Source organism: Dipodomys spectabilis, unplaced genomic scaffold (assembly GCF_019054845.1).
Source record: "Dipodomys spectabilis isolate Male_0828 unplaced genomic scaffold, ASM1905484v1 ptg000095l, whole genome shotgun sequence".
NCBI classification, from domain to species: Eukaryota; Metazoa; Chordata; class Mammalia; order Rodentia; family Heteromyidae; genus Dipodomys; species Dipodomys spectabilis.
In genome coordinates this window covers 14,489,984-14,498,197 of record NW_024870772.1, presented here as the reverse complement: position 1 = coordinate 14,498,197, position 8,214 = coordinate 14,489,984, and positions in this window count along the sequence as shown.

Sequence of the window (8,214 nt, the reverse complement as noted above, 5' to 3'; positions counted from 1 at the left end):
AGGGGGATGCAGTGGTGAGGCTAGGTTCTGGGTAGAGTTGAGGCCTTTCAACAATCAGTAGCTTTTCCCTGGGGCTATTTTGTGAAAAAACTCACAGAGCCCAGCCTTTAGCCCTTCTCAGGGTTTCTGTTTTTCAATTGATTGTGGAGGCTGCTAGAGGGAGGGGCAGCCTCTGGCTCTGGTTACCCAGTGAGGAAAGCCACTCCAATGGCTGGCGCCTGAGCTGGGTGACTTTTCCCTGGATGGAGCTGAGTCTGGCAGGTCACTTCGCCGTTAAGTTCTTGTGACCTGCTAAATGGCTCGTTTTATTCCAAGGCCTTAGTTGGAGCTGGCAGCTCCTCCGAGCTTTGTTGGTATTCAAGATGGAGATCACCGATGCTGGGGGGGGGAGGGGTGGCCTTCCCTCCTCTGCTCCCTGAGAAGGAGTGAGGACGTGGGGCTTCTACTCAGGCCGAGTCTTGGATCCTGGGTCGTCTCTGGTCTTTAAACTGCAGGATGAAGATGTCCCCTCCTTGTCGGTTCTTGCTGGTGTTGAGTAGAATCCGCTCGTCCACTGCGTCTGGCTCCTTCGTCCCGGACTCTCTGTGTGAGCGCTCAGATATGGCCCCGGCTGCGGTCTCTGCCGTGATCCTGCCACCGCCGCCGCTGCGGCTGCTGGCAAGCGCTCAGATGTGTCTTCTTGCCTTGGCTTTCCCTCTCTTGTCTAACTCTCTGTCCTGTGATGGCACACTTGGTGTGATTCTCTGGCTTAGGACTGTTCATTGGAACTCTAAAACTGTTTTCTATGCGAGAGCTTGTTCAGATTCCAGCTTCTCCTCCGCCATCTTCCCGGCTACTCAAAGGATACACTTTTGTATTTAACTTGATTGTATACATTCCATTTCATTAAAGATATATTAGTATGATATACATTCTTATTCACAATTCCATTGATGAAAGCAAATCAGTGCTATTTTGAAGACATGACATGAATTAAATGATCATCTTGAAAATGAAGGAAGGCCCATGAGATAAAGCACTCCTTGATAAAATGTGACATTGTTCCAGCTTCACAAAGCTCTTTGCAAGATGACAAGAAGAGTCAGTGAAATGTATTATTCTCACCTTGATGAGTGTTCTAGATGGTTTTAGTGTTTTCTGTTTTGGTTTTTTTTTTTTTTTTTTTTTCGCATGCAATTACTGTATATTCCACAAGTTTTGAATATATAGGCTTAAAAAAGCCTCATAGTCAAATGATGATGAATGAATTAAATAATCCATTCAATTTTAGCAGAAACCTAGTGTTAAAATAAGATAGACCCATCTGTATGACTACCACTTGAAGTTTTAATAAACTGCCAAAACAATGTGCTAAAACTAGATTGAAAGAGTTATTTCCAGGAAGACAGACTTTCTAAGGAAATAAATGATTTTCTTCAAAAAGAAGTGACAATTTGGCCTCTTTTCCAAATGTGTTATTTGTATTAATTATCTAGATCCTGGAAGGTCCTACTTCACATTACCAAGTAACTACCAATGGATTCAAATGTGCTTAAATATGGCAAGTAACTCCCAATTACACATTAGCTGAAAGTACTTATTTTCTGAAGTTTGTTTGCTGATGTATGTATCTTGTGATATATGTGTGTTTGTGAATATATATTGGCTGATTAAGGTCTATATGTTAGCCAAAAGCAAAATAACAAAATAAAGAGAGAGAGAGAGAAAAAACTAACTAGAAAACATTGGCAGGAAAGATGATGCATATGGATGTGGGTGGCAGTGTTTGAACAACAGATCTGGTAGTCCCTAAGGGAACATTTCTTTGGGGGAAAAATATTTATACCAAATTAGGCCATTGTGTTATATCATGGCTTGTACCATATATTTGTATGCTATCAAAAATGTGACCCTTGCCTAAGTTGGATGAAAGCCTTTAGACCTTACTTTGATTTCACTTTGCTCTTACATACTTTGAATTTCATTGCTCTTACATACAAGTAATTTGCAAATGTTGAGCTAACATTATTTATGTATACTGTTCACATGAGTAACTATATGCACCAATTTCACTAGGCTTAGCATATGGATAAAGGCAAAAGAACAGAATTAATGAATCTAAGATTCATTATGCAACAATTCCTAAAATACTCACTTTTTTCTTTTAATACTTAAATTTTTCCCAAATCCAAATATAAGAGATATGGATAAGAATTACTTATTGCTGGACACCAGTGGCTCATGCCTGTAATCCTACTTACTCAGGAGGCTGAGATCTGAGGATCGGAGTTCAAAACCAGCCCCGGCAGGAAACTGCATGAGATTCTTATCTCCAATAAACCACTAGAAAACAAGAAGTGGTGCTGTGGCTCAAGCAGTAGAGCCCTCACCTTGAGCTGAAGAGTTCAGGAAAAGCGCCCAGGCCCAGAGTTCGAGCCCCATGACTGAAAGAAAAAAAGAATAAAAAAGAATCACTTATTAAGAACACCATTTTTGAAATCAGGGGTATGTATATTCAAGCCTATGTCAAACTCTGGCAAATGGGGTAAAGTTAGGCAATTCAATTCTTGAAATAATCTGTATTATGTTTTTTCATCTATGTGAAAAGCCTACTTCAAGGAGTTACTATAAAGATAAAAGTGATAATGTTTACATAAAATGTACATAAGAGTATGAATAATATTAATTTATCTTTAGTGGTAATGCAGATAACTAAGAAATGAATTTACTTTTTAAGTTACCTTAAAATGTCACTTTTTTATTTTACAGACATATGGAAGAATATGTATTAATAAAAGGTTGTTAATTTTTATTTGTAAGTGAATATGAAATTACTAAGGAAGGTGACAAGAGATGCATATTTTACTAATTACACTAACATTTTAATCTATTAAAAGTTTAATATAAATACTTCAAGCTGTATGCTATTAACACTGTTATTAGCATCAACTATACATGGACATTTCATTTTGACATGTCCATATTTGCATAGAATATATCTTAGTCACATCTCCCCATAATCACTCCCTGCTTTATTTTTCTATCTCCCTAAACCAATCTCAGCAAGCTATATTATTCCATTTTCCTACATTGACAGAAGATTATTTGATCATAATCATATTCTTGTTTTTATGTTTTATTGATGTAAAGAGGTTATAGTTATGTAACTCAAGCATTGAGTATATTTCCTTTTTTTCTTTTTCTTTTTTCTTTTTTTCAGTTGTGGGGCTTGAACACTGGGCTTGGGATCCTGAGCTCTTCAGCTTGAGGCTAGTGCTCTACCACTTGAGCCACAGCACCATTTCTGGTTTTCTGGTGGTTTATTGAAGATGAATTGCTCAGATTTAACTGCCTGGGCTGGCTCTGAACTGCGATCCTCAGATCTCAGCCTTCTGAGTAGCTTGGTGTGAGCCTGTGGCACCCAGCTTGAGTATATTTCTTTTTGAACAGTGTCACCTCTTCCTTCCTTTTCTCCCAGTTTTTTCCCTCCCAACCTCTCTGCACCACAAGTTGTATAGTACTTTTTAAACCGTGTGTAGTGAGTATCACTGCTGAAATTGTTCACCCTTTGTCCACCATTTCTCTTCTCCTCCTTATCCTCAATAAAACAGATAAACTTACATATGAGACAAAAAGTACAAAAATCAAAAACAGTGACAAAGGACAAAACAAGTAAACAAAAGCAAAATAACAAAACAAAACTCTTCCATTTCTTGCAGTTCATTTCAATAAACATCATTTTATGTGATCATATGCACATCGCTATTGAGCATTTGTGATCCTCTCCTGAGATTATCTTCCTTTGGTCTCACTGCATGAATGTTTAGAGTCCTGGATGGAGAAAATGTGATAGATATAAACAAAATAATTCTTTGCTTCCATCAGAAAGAATGATATTGTACCATTTGTAAGGAATGGAAAGATGTGGAAAAAAATTATTCTAAGAGAGATAAGCCACACCCAAAGAAACAAAGGATGCATAGTTCCCCTCATTTGTTATAAATATAAAGTGTACATAAATCTACAAGTAAACACAATGAATGGTAAAAGACAAAAAAATTACACTTGAACATGATAAATTATACATAATCACACTTTCACATTCTCCATTCACCCTCATACCTCTCCCTAGTAACCACATCCCAGACAGGACAGTTTCACCTTCCTAATATATATAATTTTTCAGTACATGTTAATTATCCATAGGAACTTTATCCTTTTCTTTATCTTTTTGTGATTTTGTAAAAATTTTTATGATATCTGTTTGTGACGGGAATGCCCTATCAAAGGGAAAACTCACCAGGTGGAGATTTTAATAATCAATCAGATAGCATGACTTTTGGTATGAAGTCAAGTCAACCTCTCTCTTGTTCACTCCTTGTCATTGTCCAAGAATCAATATGGTCATAGTGGCTGATATATTTAGAGGTTATTCATGAAAATAAGAGATCTGAACTCTCATCCATTAAGTCTGGCTTGTCTATGATCACTGGCAATTTCCCTACCATGCAGCAGCAGAGACCAATATAAAAATCCTTCATGTGGATGTTCCACCAGCTACCTCGTGGCAGGTTGTTATATTGTATGGCTTTCTGTCATGGAAATGGCAATGTCTTGTCCACATTGACATAGGCACTTATTTTGAATATGTTCCTTCTCTGTACACAATTACATTATCAATAGGACCATCTACAGACTTACAAAACTCCATATTCTCCATGGTTATGCTTCAGATGGAATTTTTGCTGATCAAGTAACATGCTTCAACAGCAAAAGGAGTTTGTGGTAACCTACACTAGGGAAACTCACTGTTCCCAGCATGTTCTCCTCCAGACGGCAGAGTTTGGCTTGATAGAATGGTCCAATGGATCAGTGACATCTTACTTATATCTCCAGCAAGGGATCAGTATTGTACAAAGTGAGATGAGGTTCTTTAAAATAATGCATATAATTTGAGGAAATATCCTGTGTGTGATTTTGTTTCCCATAATAATCAGGATCCATAGGCTAAAGAATGAAAATGGGTGAAAACAGGAGAGGCACTGCTCATTAGTACCTCTAATGATCCATATGCAAATTTTTTCCCCATTCCCATAACTTTATGTTCTGTTGGCTTAGCAGTCTTAAGTCCAAAAAGAGGATTGTTTCCACCAGGACACACAACAATGATTCTATTCAAGTGGAATTCAAGACAGCCATCTGGATACTTTGGATTCAATGTGCCTAAAGCAACAGGCAAAGAAAAAGTTACAATATTAACTAGTTGATTGATCTGGACTAAATACCGAGATGAAGCCATCCAGAGTTCCACAATAGAGGTAAGTACAATAAAGAAGATCCTTTAAGGGGTTTCTTAATACTATTGTGTTGGTAGAAATCAATGTAAATCTATAACCATCTATTCCTAACAGGACTGTAAATATGCCAGACAATCAGGAATGAACACTTTAGCAGAGAGAAAGAGTTCACTCTTCCAGGGGAAGAGGGGAAAGGGAGAAAGAAAGAAAGACAGAGAGAGAGAGAGAGAGAGAGAGAGAGAGAGAGAGAGAGAGAGAGAGAGGATTAAGATGAGGTGATTGATAATACCAAATCCAAGAAACTTATCAGTAATGGTACCTCATGCCTAAAATCAAACCTACTTGGGAGGTAAAGGATCATGGTTGGAGGCCAGTTTGAGCAAAAGGTGGGGAGGATGGTATAACAGATTAAAAATTATGGATGTGGTGGTACATTTTGTGATCCTACATTTTGTGGAAGGCATAGGTAGAAGAATCTCAGTTTCAAGGCAACACAGGCCAATGCAAAGCTGGTTCAATATACAGAAATCAATTAATATAATTCATCACATCAGTAACACCAAGGATAAGAACCACATGGCTATCTCAATAGATGCAGAAAAAGCATTTGACAAGATCCAACACCTTTATGATAAAGGCTCTGGAAAAATTAGGAATCCATGGAACATTCCTCAATATAATAAAGACTGTATATGATAAACCTACAGTCAGCATTATACTAAAAGCGAAAAACTAAAGCTATTTCCTCTAAACTCAGGAAGGAGGCAAGGATGTCCACTCTCTCACTTCTCTTCAATTTACTATTAGAATGCCTAGCTACAGAAATAAGACAAGATGCAAACATAAAGGGGATCCAAATATGGAAAGAAAAACTCTCCCTCTTTGCACATGACATGAGGTTTTATTTAAAGAATCCTATGTACTCCAATCCCAAATTACTCAAGCTGATTCAAAACTTTGGCAAATTAGCAGGGTATAAAATTAACCCTCAAAAATCAACGGCTTTCCTGTATGCCAACAATAAGTAAGATGGGGCCGAAATCAGGAAAGCAACTCCTTTTGTAATAAATACCTTGAAGTTATTTATGTTTATAATCTAATCACATTACAATAATATGAGTCATTTTCTTAATTGGAGAGAATCTGGTTATTTTTACTTGTTTCTTTATCATTACTTCATTCAAGTACTGAGAATAGTATCCCAGAACATAACAGGTTCTCTGTAACTATCTACTGGATAATTTTCACCGCAAAACAAGTGACTATGGTTGACATGTGGTAATGAGGAAGGCAATGATGATGTCCCAGAACTTTCTGTGATATAAACAATGAAATATCTTTATTTGAATTTTAATCAAAATCACAAAAATGGAATTTATTTCAAAGAATAGGTTAATATTAGAACAATGATCCAATGAAACTATGAGGAAATAATTAGATAAATTTAACTAACATGTAGAATATTTTAAGGAAAATTGACTTATTTTCCTTAAAATTCAATTTTCAGGTTTGAAACAAAAATGTAATAGAATTTTTCTTTCAAAAAGTGGCCAAGGAGATGAAATAACAATGAACCAGATGAAATGCAATTACTTTGAGAATTTGATTTATATTTTTTGATTAATTTTAAGACATCTATAACTTATTTAAGGTAGTTCTGTATAGATAGATGATAAAATGTGGTAGAGAGATCACAGAAAAATGGAAAAAATAGTAGATAAGAGACAAACAGAAGAAAGAAAGAAAGAAAGAAAGAAAGAAAGAGAGAGAGAGATGGAGGGCTAGGATGTAGCTCAGTGGCAAAGTGCTTGCCTAGCAAGTGCAACGTCCTGTATTCGATCCCCAGTACCAAAAAAGAAAAGACAAAAAAAAAATACAGTTAAAAAAAAAAGAAAGAGAGATGGAGGAAGGAAGAAAGAAAATAGAAAGGAAGAAAAGAAAATAGTGAATAAAAGGAAAAATAAATAAAAGAAATAAGGAAGAAAAGAAAAAAAAGAAAGAAGGCAAAAGATAGGAAGGAAGAAAGGAAAGAGAAAATAAAAAAATGAAAGAAAAGAAGAAAAAAGAAATAAGAAAAGAAGGAAAAAAGAAGAGAAGGAAGTAAAAAGTTAGGAAGAAAGGTAGGAAGGAACGACGTAAAAAGCTGGAGATGAGAAATTAGAATGGTAATTTGGAATTACTAACTTAGAACCTGAATTCCTACCAATGAAAGCCACTATTATATGCACTTCATGCATAAAATTTGCTTCTCCATTTTTTTTGCGGAAACAAGAAATCTTGGGAACTTTCACAAAGACACAAAAAGACTGTAATTTCTGCTTTACACAGGTATTTTAGAGCACTAGTATGCTAAGTAAACAACTTGTAAATGAAAACAGTACATTATTTGATAAAAATACTTATATTTTTCACTTTTCCTAAAATTCAATCTTTGAAAGAACTTGCAGGTATATGAGGAAGATGTATTTGTGTGACTAGAGTGGTGATTTAAAAATAAATTAGGTATTAATGCTTTCAGGGTATTGAACATAATTGGTATTTTTGAAAAAAATACTTGAACAATGTTTAAAGTTTACAAAATGTTGTACACACCTTTCTAAAATACATTTGTCTGTAAGTGAATGAACAGACAAGATGATTTTTCAGCTTAGAGTTTGTGAATCCTATAATATTCAATGTTTGTTTTCACCAATCCCCCAGCTCTGTGAATGACTCTTTGCCATGTTATTTCTATTTCTGTAAGATAATGATATAAAACAGGAAATGATAAGCAAAGGCTTATTGTGTTCAAAGCATCATATTAGCATCTTTTATTTTTTCCCTATCTATTTCTCCTAATACTCTGTGTAGGTATATTATTGCTATTTTAATTATGCAGATGAGAAACTCAAGTTCAGCAGTTTGACAACATTTCAAAGACTTACAGAAAGCTTGGAGG